The sequence below is a fragment of the Neodiprion lecontei genome, chromosome 2, assembly GCF_021901455.1.
Source record: "Neodiprion lecontei isolate iyNeoLeco1 chromosome 2, iyNeoLeco1.1, whole genome shotgun sequence".
NCBI classification, from domain to species: Eukaryota; Metazoa; Arthropoda; class Insecta; order Hymenoptera; family Diprionidae; genus Neodiprion; species Neodiprion lecontei.
This window is the reverse complement of record NC_060261.1, coordinates 5,878,428-5,892,693: the sequence shown is the minus strand read 5'-3', so window position 1 is coordinate 5,892,693 and position 14,266 is coordinate 5,878,428. Positions and strand designations below refer to the sequence as shown.

The 14,266-nt window shown below is 40.5% G+C and overlaps 2 long non-coding RNA genes across 2 annotated transcripts; both read left to right on the top strand.

Moving 5' to 3' along the window:
• Positions 1–305: 305 nt before the first annotated feature.
• On the top strand, positions 306–5,775 carry LOC124292763. Its single transcript, XR_006902670.1, has 4 exons — positions 306–495; positions 785–861; positions 1,731–1,937; positions 5,375–5,775. It is a non-coding gene; the product is annotated as an uncharacterized LOC124292763 (long non-coding RNA).
• Positions 5,776–5,787: 12 nt separating this feature from the next.
• Positions 5,788–7,217, top strand: LOC124292765. Its single transcript, XR_006902672.1, has 3 exons — positions 5,788–6,128; positions 6,527–6,705; positions 7,107–7,217. It is a non-coding gene; the product is annotated as an uncharacterized LOC124292765 (long non-coding RNA).
• The last annotated feature ends 7,049 nt before the right edge of the window (positions 7,218–14,266 follow it).

Here is a 14,266-nt window from a genome sequence, read left to right as displayed (position 1 = left end):
CACGTGGGGCCGAGGGAGTTCGAACTGCACTCGGACTTGTATCGATTGATAACACCAAACGTATGAATTCAGTACGAAATGGCGTGGAAGGATGCGGCCATACCTAGGATGAGTATATATTATTCTACTTGGCTGCGCACGATTGAACTTGGCAAAGAGTGAGGAACAGAAGGAGTAAAGTGGGCGAGTCGAAAGCGAGGATGAGAATGAGAAGGAACAAGATGGAATTGTACAAGTTGGAGAAAATTCACCATCGACTTCGGTGTAGTCAAATTCTAACTCTTTCGGATAACGGAAACCCGGCTGAAAGACCTTGCGGAGTAGGAATACAAGTAACGGTTCAACGATCCAAGGCAAACTTGCAGCACTTGCCTAAGCATCGAGCTTACGTGGTAGCCGGGTGCCAGAGCCTGCCGAAGTAGTTTGGAGTGTCTAATGGGGCTCCCTGGGCTGCTGATCACTACTCGCCGTATTACTCCACGTGATAACTAATCGGTATAATTTACTTCTAGTCGATCCAAGTTAAGCCCAAATTCGATTACATCCATTAGCAAATTTACGAGCTACTAATTGCGCCCCCAACCATCGTGTTAACCAAATGTTAACAACCAGTCGGACCGAGTGTTTTGTCCCTCTTGAAATGTGTTCATTTCCGATGGTGGGATTTCAGACTCCGAATGGCTTCTGATACCATCTCACATTCCGGTTCTTCATCATCGTTATAACTCGGCGTGTGACGTAACGAGCTGATTAAAACACAGTAAATGCCTCTGCATGATTACAGTGTGAGGGAGGTGCATCTACCGGCAGGAATGGCGTGGTCGTTGATTCAAAAGTTTACATCTTTCAGCCAGAAAGTAGGTAGGTAGAACTCGGTGAGCATACTTGCGAAACCTTACTTCAAACGTCAGAATGAACAGGCGAGTAGTGGGTGTCCGCGCCATACGTCGACTGGCATAGGCATGTGTGTAGGACCGAATTTTGAGTGCTTATGTCAAATATTGACTTTGTGATTATACTCGGTGTTGACAAAGATAAATATCTTTTGTTGTTCGTGTTGTACGATATCGAACGTTTTACGTTACGCACATGTATTTCGTGAGTTGTTAACAAGAGAAAAAAACCCGTTTATTTTCACTACTGAGAAACGAGAAAACATCTTTCAAACGCATAATACGCAATTGCTCATTCACCTACAGTATAGACGCGTTATTCATAAGCTTTACAGGTATTATCATTTTTCACATGTAATAGAGTTGAGAAGTAATTTGGGAAATCAGACCTGCGTGTCGCTAATTAGCGCAGCTGCCTACCATCAAACGCGAATTAACTGGTTTCTTAATTCCATCACCTGTCTCATTACGGCTTCATCAATAGGCAGACCTGGCCTATTTATCCCGGGTCCTGATGATCGGACATGTGCTACTTTCAAATTTGTTCACATTTTGGAATAAAATTCGAACTGGAAAAAGAGTCGTTATCTTGTAATTGGTAACAACACTTGTTCAGTCAAAATAGGAATCCACAGACGGTTCAGCTACCCCATGAAAATACATATTACGAAGCATTATGCCTCTTTTCCATTTCCACAAACGTGATATAAGAGCGTAAGTCAGGAAAACATAACCCGTCATTCTAAGTCGTGACCAACGCTGCGCACCAAATCGTAATTCCTTCTTACAAGAAACTCTCTCTAAAGTCTGGAGACTGACTATTTGTGCTATTTCTAGGCGTGCCCAAACTACTTGGCAAAGTTGCAACTGTGACGAACAGGCACCGTCATCCAGAGTAACCAGGGGCACCAGGTGGATCGAGGCTAGGTGCGAACGTGCAGAGTACTGCCATTTAGACGCTTGCACGTGACTCTTCCCACGCCCAGTCCGAATTCTGTATTTGAAATAACCGACTAAACGACGGAAGCTCGAGAACTTAAGCAGGTGTGCCTCACGCAAGTCTATTGATCTCCAATCTATCAGGAACTCCTAGCCTTGAGCATTCCCTGAATTCCCTTTGTCCAAATACTCGGAATCCCTAACGGTAGACGTTCAAATTTCCCGCGCGCGGTTTTTTCAAATTTCAAACGCTTAATCATAACATTTCGTATCTTAGCTACTGATAAGTAACAGTTTTGTCCTGAATGTCAGAGATAATAATTTTTTCGTACATATCTAGGTCATTAATCTCTACATAAAGGTGACGTACTCAACAAAACCTATGACACTATGTTATTCTTTCGAAAATTACTGCAGGGATTTCGCGATCGATGCGAATAGTGGAAACGAAAGTAACTCAGAGTCAGCAAGATTGCTTAAGGGGTTGTACCTAGCCAGAATTTTTCGAATACCGTTTTTTTTTCATTTCATTTTCGTAATTTACGTACATTCAAGTATATGTACAGAAAACTATGTTTTCAAAGTCGGTAAGCGAAATTTCTCGGAATGAGCTGAACCGAAATTTTTACACAAGCTTTTCGAATATATTATTCATTCCTTGATAGCAGGTTTTTTTTCGCCGATAAATATTTTCCATTTTATGAACAAACTAAGCCGAAAATTTTTATGAAAAATCGAAATTTTTTTTCTGAGAAGCTGCCGTTTTGTTAAAAATTAACATATTGCTTATTCCGTCGTTTAAAGACCAGACAACACCTTATATTACCTAAATCTTTTTTGTCTCATTATTTCGGATGATCCAGTTTAGAGATATTTTGCTCACCGCAATACACCTTTTTTAGAGCTGTTCTCGACGATCGTACATACATAAATTTTTATACTAATAAATTGAAATGTCTCTTCTTGTAAAATCCTTGAAAAATCGCTCTCTTCGGTTTCCTGACTAGGTATAACCCCTCAAGACGTTTACGCATTTCTCAGGCGCCTGGAAGATGCGTGTTCAGTCCTTCGGTTTTCTGTTACCATGCCGAGTCGCAATGTTTGCGCCCGGCAGGTTGCAGGGCGCGGGCGGCGTCGCGACGCGGGCTTCGGTATTGATCAAACCCGACTCCCACGGTGCCTGCCTACTTCACATCCGCGCAGACCCGGGCCCGCAACCAACCCTACGCAAGCTCTGACCCATTTGGCAGCATTCCCAAGCTCGAGGTGAAGTTCCGGCGTCGCGTCGCGTCGAACCGTCCGATCATTATGCGTGCCTACACGGAGCCAGCTACCGGGACGCCCGAATTCATCTTTACAGATTTTTTATACACCCTTACTATTTACGCTCGGATCGAACGCTGAACTAAATATCATCAATCATCGATCAATTGTGCATATTCAGGGTTCGCGCGCACAGGGAAAAAATCAGGGAATTTTTTGTCTGTCGGAGAAATAGAGTCGTTCTTGTACAAAGTACTATCGATCTTAAGAAAAAAATTAATGGTAATTCAAATTTTGTTTCGTCGCGTACCACTTCGTAAATTCTATCTACATCACTCAATAACGAAAACCTCCCTTAGTTTCTTCTTACGGAAAATCGCAGCCTGTTGTTTTTAAATTTACAGTCAGACAGTAAGATACTTGTTAGGTATTAGTATTGAGGTGTAAAAAAAGATTTTCATTAGTCAGCTTTATATTTCTCGAAAGGTTACTGGAAGAATTCTATTTCCAAGCTGAAATACCTGGAAAAGTTGGGAAATTTTAGATTCCGAAAAGCGTACGAACCCTGATACCAAACTTATACCCCGAGTTTCCATCCTTTTTTACATCAAAGAATTCGATATCTCGAATCTGTATACGAACTTTTCTCTTGCGTAGGTGAGTGTACGGTCACTTTCAAGATTCCGAAGCGTTGACAGCAGATTTTTTACCTTTTCTCCTGCATCCCAATTCCTTTTGTGTTGTTTGTTTTTTTCCGATATTATCTAGTAATTTCATTCGTAGCAGTGAAAATATTTTGAACGACTACATAGTATAATAGATCGAGTGGCCTAGTTTTGTCCACACTTTATTTACCACAAGAATCTACTTTATCACCGCATCGAATCTTGAAACCAAAAATGATCCACAGCAGTTTATGTATGCAGGCATCGATCGATCAAGCAACTTTATAAGGATAACTAGCGATAGATTGAGACCGTGTGTATAAGCACCAAGCCGAATACATAAAAGAACGGACGTATCATCGATTTCCGTATTTTGAGAACTTGTATTGGTTGGAAAATATGTTTACGAGTCCCGGCGATATACATATATCGTAAATAGTTGATTTTTGTTCGATCTTTTTTTCATTCTTCCCTGATATATATATATCGTCGGTGAGGGGGGAACAAAGAGAGCGAAAGCAAGTCCAGCGCGCGATCGACCTGAAAACGGCGCCGCGACGGCAGTCTCTCGGGTTGTTTTTACGCCATTTCACTCGAAAGTAGAGCAGGCAGCGAGCTTTCGGGAAATGTGTCAACCACGAGTATGGATCAATACTATGCAGCCCCGGGCGCTTTTTCGCGCCCCCTCCTCGCCCTCTCTCATCTCAGAGAGAAAGAGAGAGAGAGAGAGAGAGAGATGGATTGGTGGATGGATAAAGAGGGTGCAGGACTCTGAAAGAGCTGGCGATTGCGCGGGCGCGGAAAAGAGCAAGAGAGAGAGAGAGAGAGAGAGAGAGAGAGAGAGAGAGAGAGAGAGAGAGAGAGAGAGAGAGAGAGAGAGAGAGAGAGAGAGAGAGAGAGAGAGAGTACGAGCTATACGTGAACCAAAGGGGAAAAACTGCTGGCTTGCAAACCCGTACCTGTAACAGTTTATAAGTTTATTTCAACATCACGAACGGCGAACGATGAAAGCTCTCATTGACCCCGCGTTGCTACGGAGGCACATCATGTGTATTATAAGCGATGAGAATTAATAATAACCGGAGTTATTTGGAAGATACAAATTTCCTGCCGACTCTATATTCGAAAGGGTAATTAATTATCAGAATATCCGTTGTTAGATTTTAATTTTAATCGTGGTATAACCGATGGATTGAAGAGAAACAGAAAGCAGACAACCGCATGACGCGTGTCAGAATGAAAATCGTTCATGTCTTACGACACCGCTTCCCACTGAATTGAAACAAATAATAAAATGTAATTTCGAAACATAGTTGCGTGGTATCTCTGAGAGGTTAATCGGCCCAATAAAGATTCACAGGAGTTCATATTAGAACAAGTAATATTCATTAATGAATATCAAGCTTTTGCATATGTTTACATTACGCGTATTTTTCACGAACTGACGCCTCTTATCCATCGGTCATAGAAGGTTGGTTATTCAGAGAGGATGTTTCGTACACACACCTATGTGACTAACTTGTCCGTCAGACCTTAGCCTAACTATTTTTAAATTCAGGTTACAATAGTCGTGTACGGTAACTCGTTATTAAAAATCCCATTTTACGTCCACAGGTAGGTAGGTCAGTAGAGGTTGACCTGCTCACCCCGTTCGCTAGATTTAAGGGTGCGGAAAATAAATCGGAGACTAGTTTTTGGAATAAATCTCCACTTTCTGACTTGGCTTGTGATGGTACACGCAAGAAACAACGACGGAAGAAAGAAATGGAGCAGAAACTCGCAGGAGGTGCGAGGGGGCGCAGAATTACAGGTTGCACCCCTAGTTAGTAACGCGAAGAGGCTATAAGAGGGATGCCTGGATGGATGACTCTGATGCACAGTTCATTAGCGGCTCGAGGAGAGAAGAGGAGAGGTGCCGGACTCTTGCTCGGAAACGAGGCTACCAATCCGCTCCGCACGCGCTCAAGAGGCCGCAGCCGCGTTTCGTTCCCGCGCGAGTCGCGGTGCCGTGTCAAGAGGTGGATAGAAATAAATTGAAAAGACCTCTGGATGTGTATGAGGTGTTTGCGGTATGTGTTAGAGGCGAGGGAAGAAGACTCGTACCTCGGATCGTCTTAACTGTAGTACCGCGGAAAGTCCACATCGCTCATTGCCGTTTGACACTGTTTCGAAACCGCCGCTTCGCTTCGCCACGTGAAGACGCGTATTACGTACAGCGGAGGCGGCGGATTTCATCACACTTAAATGTACCCAATCCTCCGCCATTAGGAATAAGTATATTATTTCCTGGTGACGAAGAACTGGCGAAATTGCACTCTCGGCAGGTTGGCACTAAAAAACACCACAACACCACGGAAGAACCTGCGAGGTGACGCTCAAAATTTGTTACAGTCTTCAGATGTAACTTGTTTGAATGTTCAATCCTGCTGGAATGATTACTAGTGGCCAAAGTCGATGCGGGATTTTTTATATGTCTTCAAGAGAGTGGTTCATTTTTTAAGTTTTTTTTTCAAGGTGCCTACCTGGTGAAGGTAGGAAAATATTTAGCGGTCGCTACCAATTATTGTAATATTTTTTATTTATTTTTATGTGCACACCTTACGGACTTATATATATATATATATTAGTTCATTGTTTTTTTTTGTATTGCAATTTCGTAGAGTCCGTGCCATTTCTTTATTCCAGCATCAATTGAATTTGTATTGAAGTGTTTTTATTCAGGATTGTGTATAGAATGGAGCTGTCAAGCCATTTCTCACGTTTCAGATACATGGACTTCGATATTTGGCGATATATACGTCAACGTCGAAATGGACTAGGACACCCTCTTAAGTCAGGAACCCGTTTGTCATTAATTCGATCCGCTGAAATTCAAAAATTACGTCTGTAATATCGTAGGATTAACAGCATGCAGCGAGAATGCGACGTTTCTTAGCGTTTTCGCTGTAAGTTTTTTGTGGTTGATGACAGCGACTTGTGAGCCCGAGAAATCATTATTCACAAAAAATGACGTCAGTCTAATATCATGCTCAAAACAAGGGCCAGCATTTTTTCTAATCAAAAATTGAAAGAGACGATGATTGTTACTTCCGCTCGTTTCACTTTCCGAGTTGTCCATAACTGCATGGATAAGTTTGTCATTAAATGCAATCGATGCGATATTGTTTCAGTCAAATTTGAGTAAATGGACTTCTTGTCTACCCTGGCAAATTCACTGACAGCATAATTCATACCGTGAAGAGTACCTCTCCATAGTATCAACCGTTCTCTTGTTGCATGTCCTGTAAAACAAGCGTAAACAGCTCGACGAATCATACACCGTCCTAATCCATTTTTGCCGTTGCAGATTAGATTGCACGGAAGTCGTGGCCACGCCACAGCCTTATTCGTAGCTTGCGTAACACCGCAGAGAGTGATTCCAGAAATAGGTCAGAGAATTTTCTCTCGCAATCTCTTGGAAGCATGGAGGTATAGTATGTCAACTCTGATGTAAATAGTCATGTCCTCGGTTGATTGCCGGCACGTGTATTACATGCATCCAAATAGAACAGATCAAACGGTCGCTAATGAGCAATTAGAAATCCTATAATTACCTCTAGGCTTGTACAAAGTTTTTATAATTGTCAAACAAACATCTAACCTATAGTACATCCATTAGTAAAAATTTGTAACTTCCAGATGTTCCGATGCATACACCTACAAAGATAAAACAAAATGAATTAAAATAAGAAAACTTATGACAGGTATCGCGTAGCACGCGATGCGTCGTTACACAGAACCGTATGGTTGGCTTAAGTGAGATTCAAAAACCCGACACGGCTGGACTGATGGTTTTAAATATTCCGATTATTTGACTGCACAGCTTTAACGGTACATACGCATTAATTATCTATCATACATTCACACCCTGCATTCAGAGGGAAGCTCTGCGGTACTGGTCAGTTCGCGACCAACCCCAACGTAACTTATTATGTACAAAGCATAACTACGCCGGTCTAGCGACGCGTCGAAAATCTCACCCTCGGACCTCCCCAACGGTTAGCTGGTGAAGCAGCTCGGCTCAGCGAGCTGCAGATTATGTCCCGAGGTAATACAGCACAAGGACTTGTGCATTCCTCGCTCTCACGCGATTCCGTGTTTTCCGTATCTTACTCTTCTTGTTTCCTTATCCTTTTGTCACGGGTGCAGAAAGGAGGCACCCCTGCACCTCCGAAGGGCGTGGATAAAATTATTGCCCAGGTCTTACCCTGCAACGAATTGACGTGTCCCGTTAACGCGAGGCACCATAGAGTCCTGCGGCATGCAGCAGGGGATGATGGAATCGATCGACCCCCCTGCAGGCGGTCAACTCGGTGGAACATTGTAGCTCGTAACCCCACCAGAGAGAGAAAGAGAGACAGAGAGAGAGCTCATTTTTCGCCCCAGGTAGTAGCAGTGGTCAAACCGGACCACGGACGTGCTCCGCGAGTTTTCCCTGACCCCAAATCTATTATCCCAGCTAAGCTGCAGGGGTTCGAAACATCCCCCAACCCGGAGACGATACCCCACGAAAAACTCCGGTCCAAGGGTTGACATTCCACCACGCTAAATATTATACCAACGACCGAAATTATCTTTTTCACACCATCAATGCGTGGACGATTCTTTGAAACTCCCTACCCTTTTATGCATTGCTCAGCTTCTTACTGGTTGGTACTTATTTGTAATGAAGTAGATCAGTCACGTAGTAACGTCGTCGTTAATCTTTACAGAACGAATTCAATTTTTAATGTTAAACAGAAGCGATCAAATTATCCTTAACCGCATTTACTCTTTCCAAGAGAAATCGCTTCTAGCGTTGATCGGTTTCGTTCCATCATTCTCAACTCATTGTGCAACCAGCAGAAGTTCTTCTAACCGCCATTCCGTAATAGTTAAAAATGCGATAAACGAATATCGTCGAAGGTGATACATCGATTCTACTTGAGTATCCCGACATCTTATAAATCTTTCGCCGAGTGATTACCGATAGAATAAAGTCCACTCTATAAGCACTTTTGAAGGGCCCTCGTGCAGGATAGCGAGTGGTTACATTCTTCGTATTCTTTGTGTACACACTTTCTCATTCGACATGATTGCAAGAATTGGGAAATATTCATAATTATCTATGCCAATAGCTTGCTCAACCGCGATGCAAGCTCATGTAAGTAAGTAAACGTTTATTACGAATTTCAATAAAGCAATTACACAGATGTAAATTGATACACATCGCAGAAAGCCTTCTGTACGTGGTTATCACAGAGCTGATATGAAGCCTACGTAATCCACGCACCTTAAATTTCGCTGGTCAATTCTTTGACTATACTCTTAGTGAATATACGTTTACAGATATAAGTAACGCGACTAAGTGGACTTTCGCACGAGTTCAGTCTGCGTGTAGCGTCTAATCAAGCGATATGAAACTAGCCCAAGGTCGTTGTCGAGTTGATAACTACGACCTCTTTCAATTCCATTTCCTCAGCTTTGTAATACCATATAATTCACCGTTGTATAATCGCGTCGTGCAGCTGTATAGAATATTGCGGATATTTTACATGCCGCAGGGTTAATGTTATTATACATATACTAGGTATGCAATTTATATCAGGATTTGTAATACAGTGATTAGTGCAGAGGCACAAGTATGGAGACTCTATTGCGATAAATATACGTACAAGCATTTTAGAAAGTAATTTATATATTCGCCCGTGGTAGACTGACAGTAACCTTAATTATATGTAAACCATACGCACATCTAGGTATACATCGCTCGGCAAACGTACGACTATTTACTTTTAATGAAAGTTTCCACAATATCCAGATACCTCAATACACACGTATAATATTGATTGTCGTTTTCAGACTTATATATAATTATTAAATATATTTTTAACCTGCGCGAACAAATATTATTCGAATTAAACTGCCAATCTTGTTTCAATTTCCAGGCTTCTGTACATTTTCTGCAAAGATTAATAACTCAAGAATGATGAAAGTAGAGCTCGCAATCAGCCTCTCCAACGTATTGGATAAAATTTTACAATCGAAATATTTTTCTTCAACGAAATCTCGCAACGAATGAGTGGAACTCAAAAATAACACAATAGCTTGAAATAGGACATAACTGTTTTGAATATAGCCACAATTGAGTCTCAACCGTAAATTTATTTCAGCCATTGACAAGTAGCACATGCATAATCAAATACTTCAATTATGGAAATAAATGTGAAACAGTGTTCAGCGTATGAGACGAGACTTTCTTGTTCGGTGAAAATCGAAAATTGGAAAACGTCAGAGGTTATAGCGGCAACGCAAACGTAATTAGACCCATACGTGGTATTCTACAACTAATTGTGTACATTGTATTCGAAATTACACGATCAGATAACTGATTCAAAATCCTGTTACACATACACATGATCCCATTCGAACACGGTTTCTACTTTCCTCATTTTTTTCCTAATCTGCAAATACATAATTATCAAGTATACCTATAAAGCGATCAAACGTTCTAAAAAGGTTGCTAAAATTCATCTTGCGACACGTGTAATTACACCGAGAATGATGAATTATCGCGTTTTCATCTACTCCGAATTCCGCTTTACTCAACGTTTTACAAATTCAACAGTACAAGGTACACTAGGAGACAATGAATCTGAGACGGCTAATTTTTTCCACTAGATAGTTACGTTGGCAACACAGAGAAAGCTACAGCGCCACATTCGGTTGAGCGCGAAACAAACTCAATCTCAATAAACTTAACATAACCCATGGCCGCCGAATCTAACCTTAGAATACGTGTCAATCTAACAAGTCATTATTCCCGCGGTATTCTAAGGTTAGATTCGGCGGCCATGGGTTATGTTAAGTTTATTGAGATTGAGTTTGTTTCGCGCTCAACCGAATGTGGCGCTGCAGCTTTTTCTGTGTGTCAATGTAACTGTCTAGTGTAAAAAATGATCCGTCTCAGATTCATTGTCCCCAAGTTTACCTACCTATGGACCTCTAGTCAATGTCGCGGACCGTTTTATAAACTGAAGCTTGTGTACATGTAACCGTGTAACAAATTATTCCAGTTGTTCCTCGGCGCACCTTGTTGAACATTCGGTACCTAATATACATACACACCTATATATACACGTATAGGCGCCTACCTATAATATTTTCCAACGTATTCAGAGGCACGAATGCCGCAGCAGACTACGTTTAGTCCAGTTACCTTCAATGTCGGTCTACACTTTGTCTGCTTATCATTACGTCGGGCAAGAGCACACTCGTACGTATGTATATTGAAACTGAAAGTTTGGTTTTAAAACCCGCACGGACCTCGTCGCATGAACTGCGATAATATCGCCTCGAAGTCCTTGGACCCACCCGCGCGTTTTGCACTTTACATGATCTCGCGATTCGTATGTACGTTCTTTTCTTTTTTCTTTTACTATTATTGTTGTTATAATTTTTTGTTTTTTTCTTCAACCGCGAAACTTATCTGCTGTACGGTTGGCGGGCGGATGGCAAAAACGTTAGTTAATATAAAAATTTCCGCCTCCCTTGATCGAAGATAAAAACGTATCGTCTGTAGTACAATAGATTATTATATTATACATGCATTTTATCTTTCGGTGGATGATATATTTTTACAACGAAAATATCTTCTATATTGTTGCATAATATTACGTCAAGGCTCGTTCCTTGAAATCCATGATACGATGGTCAGACTATCGAAACCGACAGGAAAATATTGATTTATAACAAGTATTGTGGGCATACCTATTACCGGTATACGTATGGTAAAATATCACTTACGTAACCTCCCGGTTTAGTCAAATTAAATCAGAGGTTCTCAACTTACGTGAGAAAGAAAATCCGTAACCCGTTTTCAATGTTCTTCTATTTGAAAGAATCGTGTCATTTATTGTGTACAATAAATATATTTGCTTCGTCTTTGAATACACTCACGATCAGTGAGATTGATTCTGAAACGGAAGTGATAGTTGGACAAGTCGTTTAGCATTGCCCGCAACATTCGCCCAACCTAAATGACTTGTCCAACTATTACTTCCGGTTCAAAATCAATCTCACAATTATAATGCACGTATACAGTACGCAGGCATGGGCATACGTTAGGGTGTTTTACAAAAAAATAATTTGCCACTTTCTACCGTCGCACCCCTAAAAAGTTTGCTTGGGTCAAAAGAAAGATTCTGTGAAACGATGAGCGTTCTACGTTATGCGGAAGATCGTGCTCAATTTATTTTTCGCTTTTTTCACATTTTTTTGAATTTCTGAAGAAACACGTTATAGCACTTTAATTATTATTTCTTTCCTGACTTATTTATATTCAAACCGAAAATCACGATCCATAACACAATGCTTTATCAATCGGGAATCTTATTCTTCTAAATTGAAAGTTCATATGAAATTGTAAGTATTTTATGAGATTGAATTAATAATGAAAAAGTCGTCAGATACGCTTCTCAAACATCAATTGGAGACTTGATATCACAAGTGTGGGTCTTCTCAGCGACGTAAATTGATATTACGATTGATGTAAGCAACGAAAAAAAAAATTTTTATTTACGATTCTTCATAAATTAAAAAAAAAATTTAATAAATTGAAAAATCAACCGAGCGCGATATTACACGTATCATCACGCATCATCACGCATACACGGTCATCTTTTTCCAGAAACTTTCTCTTGACCTGAAAATCGCAAAATTATTTTCTCCTGAAACACCCTAGTATATACATCCACCTTCTGCCGCGTAAAGTAACAATTCCAGAGACGCAAAGCGGCAAAGTCTTGGGCATTGGCCATCGGTGTGTAAATAAATGAGCTATCAGAGTGCGTGTATTACAGGAACGAGGTAAGGTAACCACAAATCGTGCGTATCTGTACCGCACAATGACGAAGATCCATCATTGTTCGACCCAATCGAACGAGCTCTATCCATTCCGGGTTTAATGCACCCTGATTTGTCCGTTTTTGTCGTTAGAAAACACGGCGTTCTTAATCGAGCCAGCTTCGTGGCTTAGACTAAAACGATCTTTAGTCTAAAAAGAATGTCCATTCCTTATAGGTACTACATCAAATCCGTTATAAAGACAATTATTGTATCTCTTGGCGGATGAACAATTCTGCGATGCACCGCGAGTTAAACCTGATCGAGCTGGGATTAGATCTGGCGAGTATATTAAAAAAAAGCGCGATTGCGACTGATCCGGTCTTCAGAGATAAGATTTTAAGGGATAAAAGTTGCTCTATGTCCCCGGCACTTATCTCCGTCTTGATGTAAAAACATGATCATTTATATGTAGGTAGACGTACGTAATATAATAAGAGTACCAGGCGATTGAAACTGTACCTGCGGGGTCATAAAATAGTACGAGGTCATTGTGCTTTTAAAAATCCGTTGTCATGCTCGAGTACAAGAGTGTGTGTGTGTGCATACATATATTAATATATATATATATATATATATATATATATATATATATAAATATAAAAATATATATATAAAAGGTATTACACTGTTATACCTATACGTACGTATGTATCTGGCTTTGTAATATACCGCGTGCGGAAAAAAGTTAGTTGCAGGGAACGGAAAATAACGATGAAGCAATATTAGAAAGTGGTTGTAGGTATACATGGGAAGTTTATCTGTATAACACCTTATTGTATGCTTGTGAGTGTGTATCCATGTACGTACCCCCTACAACGCTACAATAATATCCATGAACTGTACTTCATATAACCGTAGGAGACGAGTTGTTGGGTATAATATACCACTTATACTTCTCGCGACGTTCGACTAACTGACGGTTGTTCGTAAAAATAAAAAGTTTTTATTCTAATTTCATTGCATGCAACGCTAGTTTCACTCGGTAATCACGCTTTTCCGTCCACAATTATTCTCGGATACACGTGCGTGTATATCGACAAAAAGATAAAAACAAAAAAAAAAGTAAATCGAAGAAACATCGAGACGCGGTTTTTACTCACTGTTGCCAGCTCGTAAAAATCCGAGTCTAGCTTCAGGCTAATCCGAAATTCAAGCAGTTTTTGAAATTTTTGTACTTTTTTTTTTTGAAATTAAATAAAATCGAAATACAACTCTTCTTCACAATGAAAAGCAGCTGACTCTATCCTCTATTGCAAAACCTTGTACCATGAAAATCTGTCGGAAGTTCAGGCCACATTTTTCTCAGCGTAAAGAAAATTGAAACAATCAGTTCTTGCGAAGAGTTGCAAGTTGTCGATTTATTACGCATGTTCTTGATCAAATAAGCCACAAATCTTGGCATTTTGTGATGTAAAAAGCGATTGTCTCGGTATACAACAAGTTTACATAGAGACTTCGAGCAAATTCGATACCGTTCAATCTCAGTAAAGTTACAAGTTTATGGCATCGTTTTTAGAGTCCAAAGTCATACGAATAATTAAATACTAAGGTTGTATGAATTTCGATGCTCTATAATATTGT